The sequence below is a fragment of the Triticum urartu genome, chromosome 3A, assembly GCF_056163025.1.
Source record: "Triticum urartu cultivar PI428250 chromosome 3A, HENAU_Tu73, whole genome shotgun sequence".
Classification (NCBI taxonomy): Eukaryota; Viridiplantae; Streptophyta; class Magnoliopsida; order Poales; family Poaceae; genus Triticum; species Triticum urartu.
In genome coordinates, this window is record NC_141875.1 from 138,321,495 (window position 1) to 138,335,344 (window position 13,850).

Below are 13,850 nucleotides of genomic sequence, written 5' to 3' on the forward strand. Positions count from 1 at the left end.
CTCTTTGTGTGAACCTTGCATATTATGAGAGAAAAGGCATAAGAATTACTCCAAAAGCATTATTATGGATAAAAACATTATCAATAACAGTAGGTAAACATGATGCAAAATGGACGTATCACTCCACTCCCATCAGGATGCCACCAGCATAGCCTTTAGATGGTAGTTGATGCCATGAAAAATCCCTAGTCCCCACTAGGGATTTAAGGTAAGAGATATAGAATTCTTCTTTTTTAGTTTCCTGGAATCTGAGAACAGTGACATGAGTTTTACTAATGGTGTCAATAATGAGAGGTTTCCTCCCCAGGGCAGCAATACCCGTCACATTCTAGAACAGAGCATTCATGAGGAATCTCTGGTCATGGGGTGCTTGCCCCGTCTATGTTTACAAATGATGGACCAGAGCCCTTCATTATAATTAGGAGGGAATCAGGAGGAATTTTACTAGAGGTGCTACATGCCAACTCAGATCTAGGAACAGTACCCACAGTCTTCTCCTGGATCTTATCAGTATCAAAAGTAGTATTTACATCACTAGCATTATCTATTTTATTAACGTCTACAACAGTACTAGAGGCAACAAAAACAAAGGAGGGATTATTGAAAGAGAGAAAGTGGGGTTTTTCTTACAATGGTCTTTAGGCACCTCCAGGTTCTGAACCTCCTTGAATTCCTGAGCTTTCTCAATTATGGTTCTTTTATCACCAGCCAACCTTGAGCTCATTTCGATAGCTTGGACAGGCCCCCATTTGACTGAATTTTTCGGTTGAGGGAGCCTGTGAAATTGATGCTCATATTGATCATCTATGATGGCGACATTGTGAGCTAATCCAATGTTAGACTCCACCTGGTCATCATGCAGGTCCTCAGAATCCACCTCAGCTTCAAGATCATCATCATCCATCAATTCCAACTCTCTGAGCAAGTTGAAACCCACAACATCTCCTTGCACAGAATTAAGAAGCTTTTCCAAGTTACTGAACCTGCATGAGTATTGTGATTCTGGGAGGTGAGTCTTCAAGAGGGAGGTGGGGGTCACTTCACTAATTAGGTGGTTATGGCCAAGGGACTGGTTTCTGGGGTTAATAGTTTCAAAGCCAGTGAAGGAAATATGCCCTAGAGGCAATAATAAAGTTGTTATTTATATTTCCTTATGTCATGATAAATGTTTATTGTTCATGCTAGAATTGTATTAACCGAAAACTTAGTACATGTGTGAATACATAGACAAATAGAGTGTCACTAGTATGCCTCTACGTAACTAGCTTGTTAATCAAAGATGGTTAAGTTTCCTAGCCATGGACAAAGAGTTGTCATTTGATAAACGGGGTCACATCATTAGAGAATGATGTGATTGACTTGACCCAGCCGTTAGCTTAGCACTATGATCGTTTAGTTTACTGATATTGCTTTCTCCATAACTTATACATGTTCCTATGACTATGAGATTATGCAACTCTCGAATACCGGAGGAACACTTAGTGTGCTATCAAACGTCACATCGTAACTGGGTGACTATAAAGATGCTCTACATGTGTCTCCAATGGTGTTTGTTGAGTTGGCATAGATCGAGATTAGGATTTGTCACTCCGTGTATTGTAGAGGTATCTCTGGGCCCTCTCGGTAATGCACATCACTATAAGCCTTGCAAGCAATGTGACTAATGAGTTAGTTACGGGATGTTGCATTACGAAACGAGTAAAGAGACTTGCCGGTAACGAGATTGAACTAGGTATGATGATACCGACGATCGAATCTCGGGCAAGTAACATACCGATGACAAAGGGAACAACGTATGTTGTTATGCAGTTTGACCGATAAAGATCTTCGTAGAATATGTAGGAACCAATATGAGCATACAGGTTCTGCTATTGGTTATTGACCGAAGATGTGTCTCGGTCATGTCTACATAGTTCTCGAACCCGTAGGGTCCGCACGCTTAACGATCAGTGACGATCGGTATTATGAGTTTATGTGTTTTGATGTACCAAAGGTAGTTCGGAGTCCCGGATGTGATCACGGACATGACGAGGGGTCTCAAAATGGTCGAGACATATAGATTCATATATTGGACGGCTATATTCGGACACCGGAAGTGTTCCGGGTGGTTTCGGATAAAACCGGAGTGCTGGAGGGTTATCGGACCCCCCCGGGAACTAGTGGGCCTAGATGGGCCTTAGTATAGATAGAGAGGGGCTGCGAGGGCAGGCCGCGTGCCCCCTCCCCCTTGAGTCCGAATTGGACTAGGAGGGGGGTGGCGCCCCCCTTTCCTTCCCCTCTCCCACTCCTTCCTTCCCCCTCCTAGTAGCACTCGGAAAGGAGGAATCCTACTCCTACTAGGAGGAGGATTCATCCCCTCCTTGGCGCGCCCTAGGGCCAGCCGGCCTCCCCCCTTGCTTCTTTATATACGAGGGCAGGGGGCACCCTAGAACACACAATAGACAACTGTCTTAGCCGTGTGTGGTGCCCCCCTCCACCATAATCCACCTCGGTCATATCGTCATAGTGCTTAGGCGAAGCCCTATGCCGGTAACTTCATCATCACCGTCATCATGCCGTCGTGCTGACGAAGCTCTCCCTCGACACCCAGCTGGATCAAAAGTTCGGGGGACGTCACCGAGCCGAACGTGTGCAGATCACGGAGGTGCCGTATTTTCGGTACTAGGATCGGTCGGATCGTGAAGATGTATGACTACATCAACCGCGTTGTCATAACGCCTCCACTTACGGTCTACGAGGGTACATGGACAACACTCTTCCCCTCTCGTTGCTATGCATCACCATGATAGATCTTGCGTGTGCGTAGGATTTTTTTGAAATTAATGCGTTCCCCAACAGCTAGTCCCATAGCCATGACCAGACCTAGTTCTAGAGCCCCTGTTAGACCCATCTTCCTCAAAAGTATAGTCACTATGTTCTGTATCCATGGATGGTTGAGTACCAGAGGAAGGGTTGGTGGAAATGACTGGGTCTGCAGGAGGTATGAGAGATTCAACCTAAATCAGAAACCTATAGATTTTTCCATACTCCCAAACATCCTTTCTTCTGGAATCTTAGAAGGGTCCTTGCAGACAATTTTAACTATGACAGTCTCATAGAAGGACCTGAAATTATGTTGCCAGTCCACATCAGTTAGCACACCCAGAGTAGAGGTGATGTGGTCCAGCATTGACCATTCACACCATTTGGATTCAAGTTCCTAATTTTGATCCAGACCTCCTGGAGATCAATCTCAGGCTCCACATCACCTTTCCAAACTTCCAAATTAACAATGACATTATCCTTCTTGAGACCAAAGCAAGGAAACCCAGCAACTTGTACCACATCAATTTCAGAAGGAAACTTCACTAGTAAGGACCATTCATCCAAAGCATTGATAGGCCATGGCCAATTTGTCTTATAGACATCTGCAAACTCTCTAGACAGCTCCTGTTTAGTAACTTCTCCAGACTCCACAAGAACAATGCCAACATTGTTCAGAGCGCCAAGATGCTGAGCATGAACATTTGGTTCATCCACATGGTAAAACCCCAGTCCAGGTGCAGCACTGCCAACATATCTAGCAGAAGTATATGGCTTTTTCCTAACAGGACAACTGTCTACTCTGTGGGTGACCATTTTGCAAATGAAGCAATTTTAGGCTTCACACACTTGTCCACATGATTTCCAGGATCACCACAGTTGTGGCAGACCACATCAAGATAGGACATCAAGCCAGTGATTGAGGCAGGAGAAACTTTAGGTGCCTGATCCTACTTCTTCCGATTTGAGTTCTTGTTCTGGGATATGTTGCTGACATGGTTCCCAGACGGGATAGAAGTTGGATCTACCGAGCTCCCAGGGCCTTTCCCCTGCTGTGGACCAATCAGTCGTGGAGGGGGGCTGAACCATTGCTGCAGCGGACCTCCCCACTGCTACTAAGGGTACGAGGGGCGGGAATTTCCCAGGGAAGCCCCACGGCGATGGAGCTTCCTAGAAGTCATACCCAAAGAATTGTTGCGGCGGCCCCATCTGAGATTGCAGTGATTGCCCTTGTCGCCAAGGACCCATGTTCTCCCCTCTACCCCCTTGTTCTTGCCCCTCCCGCGTCCACACCCATTATCTCCCATAGCACAATCCTCCCAAGTTGTGGTGGCGGTGGTCTTGAGGAGCGGGGTGGAGGGTGAAGTGTTGTTAGGGTTTGCAGGCATGCCCCTATATATAGGGGCCTAGAGTTAGGTGTGGAATTCTTCTGCCCAGTCACCATGGCAGCAAAGCAGCAGGCCCTCCATGATGACATCTCCACCAGCACTTTTTTGACAAATTTTCTTGGCGCGTCTCTCCTTCTAAAAGAATCTAAATCCACCTTCTCTATGCATCACCAACAGAGCAATGTCATTTTCCTGGCCAGAGCCAGTAGCCGCGAGCGCGACCACTCCCCCAGCATCAAACTACCCCCTCTGTGTTGCCAACATATCTGAGACATGGCTATGGAAGGATCGCTCCAGCTTTCGCTCACTGGGGATCCATCCCAATCCATGCGCTCATAGGTGATGTTTATGATAAGCAGAGAAACAAAGCTGGGGAGATGAGGCTAAAATCCCCTGATCCTGCACCCAAATGTTATCAGCTAGGTAATTGAAGTGCACTCCCACAGCAGGCAAGCCTGAGCCGCCCAAATCCTTTTGCCTAGATCCTGGAGGTCCAACTAGTGTAGCACTGAAACTTGTATTATGTGACGCAGCCATCAGTCCATCGCTACCGAGTTGCGCAGCGCGGGGCCTCCGATTTTCCCTCCTGCGTCGCCCAGTTGACAAACGCAACAGGCGGCTGATGGATGCAGCATCCCGCGCTTCTCCTCCAGGTTGCCTTCGAAGTAAACCCTCCAGGCCAAATTCAACAGTTCCCAATCTGCACGAGCCTTGCACATCAGCGCATGTTGATGGGAGATCGAGTACGGATCTGAGCCCTCCTCCACCTCCTCCTCCACTTCCCTCCACTCCCGAACACACAACGTCCAGGAGAGGGCGTCGTCGCAGATCCGCTCCGCCCGCTCCCTCAATCTTCTCCCCATTGTCTCTCGCAAGACGTCTGACGAGACTGCGCTGAGAGGCTGCAACATCTCCGGGAACACCTGATAGACAAATGGAAGTGGCATCTGGAATCCTCTCCCCTCCACGAGCGGCGTCCTTTTGGATCTGGGAGTATGAGGCATGGGGGGGGGATGGGAGATGATATGCTGGAGAGGTTGGGAGTAGTGGAGTCGGTGGTGACAGTGGTGGTGGGTAGCAGTGGCAGTGCGGTGCGATTGCGAGAGCAGTCATGCGGTGGCAAGTAGCTACCTCATTGCTTCAACCTATCATAATCTATACTCCAACAAAGATCTCGCGGACTAATGCGTCGGCCGCGCTGGTTGCATCGACCAAACCAAATTCAAAAACGGGGATGCGCGTCCTCTCGGCCGAACCGAGGAAAAAAAAAACAGCGTCCGGTGTTGGAAACTTGGAATTGCCCTAACAATCGGTCATACTCATAGTACATATGGTCTTTGCTTTTGGCTAGCCACGCGGATACTCATGCCTCGCTTTTTTGTAATCCTACGTGAGATAGCTAGGCTGCCGATCTCACTTGTTGGACGGCGGCGACGCCACAATTAGGGTGCGATGTACTGGTGTGTGATGTGATGAGAGGGCGGCATCTAAGCATGCTATTCCGAGTCAGAGGCTGTCCCCATTGGATGGGAAGCCCTGCAAAGAACAACCTCGAAAGATTGCGGCCATGATTCAGCCTTTCTTTTGTGAGCAAGCTGTTATGATTCGTCCTAATGCCATCGCCCTCTTTTCAGTCGTTATCCCTGCAATCTATTGCAACCCTACCTCAGTTTAGTATGCACTAGGCCCCATGGGACAGCAAGAAAAAACAAGTGGTTTATGGTACGTGCTCGGCTGCTCGCCCAATGTATAACAGTATAAGACTAGTCTAGGACTAGGACTAGGAGTGCACTTGGCCTCGATTGGTCTCTTGTAATGTTTGAATCATTTTGGCAGCATGCATGGGTGCATGGGAACGATAAAACTATGTACGATTAACCGCGCGTCCGTCGGGTCCCTTTAAATTAGTGCGACTGGTTGCATGTCTTGTTGCGCGCGCGTGTGTATTCTGTGTGTACGTACGCACGGCGCCCCTCAGGCATCAGTGCATGGCTTGGCATGCATGCATATGGTCGCCGCGCCGGATGCGGCACGGAGAAGCAAAACACGCAGGGATTACTAAAAGGGGAGACGCGCCGGTCGTACGTGCGTTAAAACAGCAATGGCACGCCGGAGCCCAGCCCTGCCCCGGCAGCGCAGAGGGCGTGCAGTGGGTTTTGTCGCGCCCTACGGCACGTTCTCGCCGGCCCCGCCTGCCCGGCGGCAGGCAAACCGGCGAGCCAACCGCGCTGGCTGGACCGCCTCCACGTACGTACGTCTCCCGTCTCCGGCCGCGTGCATGCGTCGGAACCAACTGGGCCGCACCACCAGCTGGACGGCTTGTGGGCTTGTGGCGCAATCGGCCTCAGATTCTGCTTCAACTAGTAGTAGTACTTTGTCTCAAAAAAAAAAAACTAGTAGTAGTACTCTCTGTTTGTCTCAAAAAAAAAAGTAGTACTCTCTGTTTTTTGTTGAAACTGATTCTAGCTAGTGCGCGTTGAAGGGATTAAACTGCATGCATACGTGAGTCACAAAACTCTACCTTGACCCATATTTGTAGAGTAACTCTAGTGGAGTTGCAATATTTTGTAGCCTTCACGCTACATATGGAGCAAGTTTCATAATGTTTTGAAGCCCGTGGAAGCTGTACGCAACTCGCCATATAATGTGGCCTCCATCTCCTTTTATATTCATCTGTTTTCTTCTTTCTACACTATTGCAACTATTTTGATCAAACAATTCAATACTCTAACAAATATTATTACAAATTATTAATCTGAGTACAAATAATTCAGATTAAGAAACAATCCAAATGCAACAAATAGCCCGACCAAATAAATTGTTCAAGTAAACATAAATGAAATGTGGAAAAAATTAAGCACACTATTTAGCTAGCTGCCAATGGTGTTGAATGAGATCCTCATTCAGCTGATGATGGGAGAATCAATCTCCAAACTTCAGGTACGCCTTAAGAAACGTTTGAATGTGGTTTGTGTGTCCACGGGTCCTCAGGATTTGTGCCAATATGTATGTATTCAATGGGGCTTGTCATCTCTCTCATCCATGAATTCATGATCTTTGTTAAGAATTTCTTATTCCAGCAATTAGAAGGCCCATAGAAATTTCCAACCTTGCTTGCTGCACTCGAAATGCTCTTTCGATATCGTTCCTCGCTATTCCTTGCATCTTGGTGAAATGTTTAAGTTTCTTCTTCTCGATATTAGAAATTGTCTTCACAAATGTGATCAAGATGGATAGGTGCCACCGGCTAGATAGTAGCCTTGGTCATGGCCATTCACCGTGAACTTGCAAAGTGGAGCAGTACCACCAGGTAGCCTTGCAAACATATGAGATCTCCGCAAGGAATTGATGTCATTGTGAGATCTAGACGATGCAAAGTAGCAATGGCAAATTCACAAATCTTTAGAGGCTTCCAAAGATATTGTTTGGTCAGGACAATGCCCAGTGAATTTGTCGTGCAAGCTGCAGGGTAATTCTTCCACCTTCAGTGCATACTTCCAACACTCGATAGCATCCTAGGCCAGCCTCTTGCTTAACTGTGCGCTAGAAGTCTTGTCCTGTCCTCAGCATTGGGTGCTCGCATATACTGCTCTTCATATACCCTCACCATAGTTTCAGCGTACACTTCCGTGCATTCATGCATCTGCAAGAACGCCGCATCAATCATCTGAAGTGCCTTGGTGACCTTCTAATAACAGGAATCCTAGGACAAAGACATCTTTTCTCCATTGTTGAAAGAATGGTTTATTGGCTTCCATGTCAGACAAAATAGTCGGTTGATCATGCGGAAGCAGCGCCAGAAAAAACAAAGGGAAGATACAACTCGACATGAAGTAATCGCGCATGAGCTTCTTCTGGCCTTTGATTTTGTTAAGTGAAATGTTGCATGACCAACCTGCGACCTCACATGCTTTCTCTTTGTTCTGGTTGCCTCTACCCATTCGGCAATCATGAACACTCCTCGTCTTTGCCAGACTGATTTCACTTTCGAACTCGGAGCTTGAATCCAACAAAGAATCATAAAAAAAGCTCTAGCAACCATCTACATACAATGTGAATCCTATGTCATCTACACCAATCTATGAGCCGCTGGAATAAATCTATAAGAAAAGATTGGGGAAATTTATCTCTCGAAAAGTTGTCGAACACCTTGGGGTCGTCTGATGAAAGGGTTCATGGTCGGATGGTGGTAAGCAGGCATGAGGCTCCGACGAAGCATGGGAGTTCTATGAGTGTCTTACTGCAAGCGACTCGGGGCAAATTGTGTGGTCCGAGTGGCGAAGGTGGCACCAATAGTGGCCGCATGGGGTTATGTGCAAAGGCGGAAAAGAGCATGCATCCTAAAATGTCTGTGGCGCCAATATTTGGGTGGATGGAGGGCATGCTATATCTCCTCACCCAACTGCCAAATACTAAGGTTCATGGGGCTTGACTTGGCGTGGCCTCCACAAATTATACCAATCGAGCATGGATGGCGATTCTGCCAGAGCAATTTTTTGGCCAAAATCGCCATACTGGCGATTATTATGGTGATCACACCGATATAACGAATTTTCTAGAGTTGCTCTTAGATTCTTCTACTAGTAGTGGTATGTGTTGTTGTTTGAAACAAAATTTACTAGTACTTAGTGATCTAAACGGTGTTATATTTCTTTATGGAGGAGTATATATGTGGCTAGTGTGCGTTGAAGGGACTAAACTGAATACATAAGTCGAAGAGGGAGCGAGGAAAGATGGTGGCTTGTGCAGTTAAACTAGATAGGGAAAAGACTGTGGTAGAGTGAAGTGATCGTACTTGAGAGACATTATGCTCATATCGGGTTTCTACTTCTCCCGGATTAATCCCGGGATGAAGTGTGCATGTATTATGGATTTCTTAGTAAAGTTAATAAATAACTCTAGGAATCCATTAAGCCTACCAGGGTACTAGGCAAGAGGATCCCATTCCCCTATCTTTTTTGGCTTTGTAGTGAGGGATCTTAAGCTTACTAAAACTTTCTGGGCTGCAATTCCTATTCAGAGGTATTCATGTGGTGATCCACGTGCCATGGATTTCCCATCTACTCTTTGTTGAGGACTACTTGATCTTTGCCGAAATTCAGCAAGAGGGGCTGATTGTTTACACTCATTGATTGATTGTTGCAATAATGGTTCTCGGCGGCTAGACAATACGACATACTCCAGAATTTTCATTAGCAATAATTTTCACAAGATGTGAAAACCGAAGTTCTTTATCATCTTAACATTGATTGGGAGGCCCTTGGGAAGAAGTACCTGGGGATGCCTACAACCTTGGAAAGAAACACGGCCAAGGCCTTTGAAAAGGTATGCACTAGTGTGCAGAAGTTGGTGATACGTCTCCAATGTATCTATAATTTTTGATTGTTCCATGCTATTATAGTATCATTCTTGGATGTCTTACCATCATTTTATAGTAATTTTATATCAATTTTTGGTACTAACCTATTGACATAGTGTGATAACCCACAAGTATAGGGGATCGTTTGTAGCCTTCTTCGATAAATAAGAGTGTCGAACCCAACAAGGAGCTAAAGGCAGAACAAATATTCCCTCAAGTTCTATCTACCACCGATACAACTCTACACCCACTAGACGTTTGCTTTACCAAGAACAAGTATAAAACTATTTTGTGAGAATAAAACTACGAGTACTTTGCGAGAATAAAACTATGGATAAATTTCAAGGTAATAAAAGTGGATTGATTTTTTCAACAAGAAAGTCATTTGTCCCTAGGCAATCGATAACAAGTACCGGTAATCATTCTTGCAATTTTACATGAGGGAGAGGCATGAGCTAACATACTTTCTCTACTTGGATCATATGCACTTATGATTGGACCCCTAGCAAGCATCCGCAACTACTAAAGATCATTAAGGTCGTGAAACCCAACCATAGCATTAAGTATCAAGTCCTCTTTACTCCCATACGCCATAACCCACTTATCCGTGTTTAGGCTGCTGCCACCCCCGCAACACTGACAATAAGCAAACCATGAACATATTGCAATACCTACAGCAGGGGGCCCTCACGTTTGCGTGAGACGGAGGGTGTTAGATTATGGGTTCCGGCAAACCCTTGACGTTCGAACACTGGGGTGTGCACGAAGATCTCTTCCTAGCTCCCTCTCGCAACGATCTCAGGGCCTAGCTCGCCGAACCCAAGGAACAAGAGACATGAGGGTTTATACTGGTTCGGGCAACCGTTGTGGTGTAATACCCTACTCCAGTGTTGTGTGGTGGATTGCCTCTTGGGATGGGGATGAACTAGTACAATGGATGAACAACCTCATGAGGAGAGGTGTTCTTGAGCTCGATGAACTAGTACAGTGGATGAACATCCCTGTTAGCCAAATGTCAGCTAATCCTGAACTAGACTCATCAACTAGGATGAGGGATGATACAGTGCCGGCTCCGCCTCTTCAAGAGGATTCGGATGATGTATCCGTAACGAATTCCGAGGTAGAGATTGTAATGCATCATCGTCAACTGAAAGAGGCCACGCGCGCTCCAGTTTTTTCTGAACAGGAGTTTACTGCACTCAGCTCCGTGGACGCTTATATCCGAGCTGCCTAGGATAGACTTGCTAGAGTTACTCAACTGTTCTCAAAGGATATGCAGGTAATAATTTGTGCAAATAGATATATGCCAGTAGCCCTCGAGACTTAAAGAGGTTAGGACAACTGATTTAAGGATCGTTACAACTTGCACGTTCTCAGGGAGAAGAACAACACGCTGTCCCAGGAGCGGAAGACAAATCGGACAAATATGAATGTCGTCACCACAAAGCTTGCGGAGATGAAAAAGGCCACAATGACCACTGATCAAAAGAACAAGCTTGAGGCGGAAAAGGATAAGCAAGCCGAAGAGATAAAGAGCTTAAACGCTCAGTTATCGGCCGCGCAACAAGAAAATAAGAAGTTAAAAGGTGGTATATTCGGTATGACCGATTGAACTATTTAATGATTGTATAATATCCATAGTTTGAATTGTCACAACTATGCTATTGCAGGTCTGCTAACCGGTCGACCTGAAGAGGAAGTATCCAGATTTCGAGGCAACGTGCTTAAGGAACTATCCGTGATGCATGAACGAGCTCGGAAAGCTATGAGAAATATGGCGAAGGCTTTATGGACATCCGATGCCTCGCCAGAAAGTATGGAGGGGTTGGCGAACCTGTTCAAAGGTGCCCTGCGCTGTTTCGAGCTATGGAAGGTGTCCACATGCCGGGAAGGCGCACGAGAGGCATGGGCGATGGTGAAAACGCGCTACACCGGACTCAACCTGAATCATATGGCCCGAGTTGGACCAAGGGGGTCCGACGGAAAGTTGATTCCCGTGAACTTGGTGTACGACCAAGTGATGATAGCTGCGAAGTACTCGCAAGAATACTGTAGTTTAGACTGCCTTATAGATGGTATGAAAAAAGAGTAGATTTTTGTCTCGACGTACCAGTGTACTTGCACTTTTTATTTCCCACCAAACATGTGAAAATTTGTCATCGCAGACTTTCGGCTTGGCCCCTGAACCCAGAAGGTGGAGTGTTTCCGGAAACTATTTGGGAATGTAGGAAACATTCATTATGTTCGGAAACCAGTCAACCCAGTCATATTGCTCGAATAGACAGAAATTTAGTTAGGGGAGTTATGTTATATTACTTATGTAACATAAGAAACATCTTCCAAGGAAAATAGTTTTGTTAAGGGTTCATTTCCTTGGGTTGGCATGCCTAATTATGCGTGCCTAGGCTTTGATCCTAATTAGGGGTAGCCTGTCATGTATTGTTTCAAAGAGTTACAGGAATGTAAACAATCTGTCGTTGCTTGCCGACCAATTATAAAAGAAGGGAAAGAAAAAAGAGGAGAAAGAAAAGGATCCTAGAAACATACAGGAGGCGGTCGGGCTATGCGTAGAATCGTCGAAGCCAAGCAACGTTCCATGGGTTCGGCTCAAGGCGATTATCCGATGCATTACGAAGGCGATAGGCTCCTCCTGTGAGAACTTCATCTATGATGAAGGGCCCCTCCCATTTTTGTTTGAGCTTTTCCTTCTTCTTCTCTGGGAGACGTAAGACGAGATCGCCGACGTTGTATGTTTTGGCCCGCACTTCCCTGCTTTGGTATCACCTGGACTGTTGCTGATAGAATGCGGAACAGGCCTTTGCAATATCACACTCTTCTTTAAGGCCGTCTAGGTCATCCTGCTGATCGAGCTCGGCTTCTCACTGTTCGTACATGCGCACTTGAGGTGAGTAATGAATAATATGACAGGGCAAAACAGCCTCTGCACCGTACACCATGAAGAAAGGTGTGTATCTAGTCGTCCGATTAGGCGTAGTCCGCAGCCCCCAGAGCACGAAATCTAGTTATTCAATCCAATGCTTATCTGACTCCTGCAGGGAGCGCACTAGTCTGGATTTAATGCCGCTCATAATCAGGTTGTTGGCCCGTTCAACTTGACCGTTAGTTTGAGGGTGGTAGATGGATGCATAGTCGAGTTTAATGCCCAAGTTAGCGCATGAGTTTTTCACCTCATTGGATGTACAATTGGAGCCATTATCAGTGATGATGCTGCACGAGACACCATAACAGTGTACCATGTCGGATATAAAGTCGATCACTGGTCCTGCTTCAGCCGTTTTTACTAGTTTGGCCTCTATCCATTTGGTGAATTTATCCATCATGACCAGTAAAAAAAATTTGGCTTCCCCCTTTAAGGGGTCTGACCATGTCTAGCCCCCAGACCGCGAAAGGCCAAGTGATGGGGATTGTTCGTAAGGCAGTGGGAGGCATCTGACTTTGATTGGCAACAAGCTGACATCCGACGCAACGTTGCACAAGGGCTTGTGCATTTGCTCGGGTTGTTGGCCAGAAGAAGCCTGTCAGAAAGGCCTTGCTTACAAGGGCCCGAGCTGCGGTGTGCTGGCCGCCTAGAACAGCATGTATTTCAGCCAAGAGTTGTCGTCCCTCCTCTTCGGAGATGCACCTTTGAAGGACTCAGGTAGTACTTTTCTTGTATAGTTCATTTTCGTGAACCTTACAGGCTTTAGAACATCGAACTATGTGACGAGCCTCATTTTGATCACCAGGAAGTTACTGTCTATTAAGGGTTCGGTCCATGGAGCAATAACTGCCATGATTTCATGGGCGGAGGGTGTTACTTCGGTACCCGAACCCCCGATGGTATCCGTGTTGTGTTCGACTGCCGGCGGCGTGACCAGGTCCGAACTAGTATTTCCGCTCTCATCCCGCCACACCACAAATGGCTTAAAAAGTATTTCCACAAAGGTGTTGGGTGGGACGGGGTCGCGCTTGGCGCCCATTCAAGCAAGGATGTCACCTGCCTGGTTACTGTCTTGAACAAGGTGATGAAACTCGACCCCTCAAACCGAGCCGATATTTTTAATATGGCATTTTGATATGCCGCCATTTTGGGATCTTTTGCATCGAACTCTCCATTTATCTGAGATATTCCAAGGTTTGAATCACTGCGCACCTCGAGGCGTTGTATGCCCATCGAGACAGCCATTCGGAGGCCATGTAGAAGTGCTTCGTATTCGGCTGCGTTATTGGAGTCCGTATACATGATCTGCGGTATGTAGCGGACTATGTCCCCCGTGGGGGATGTTAATATGACACCAGCC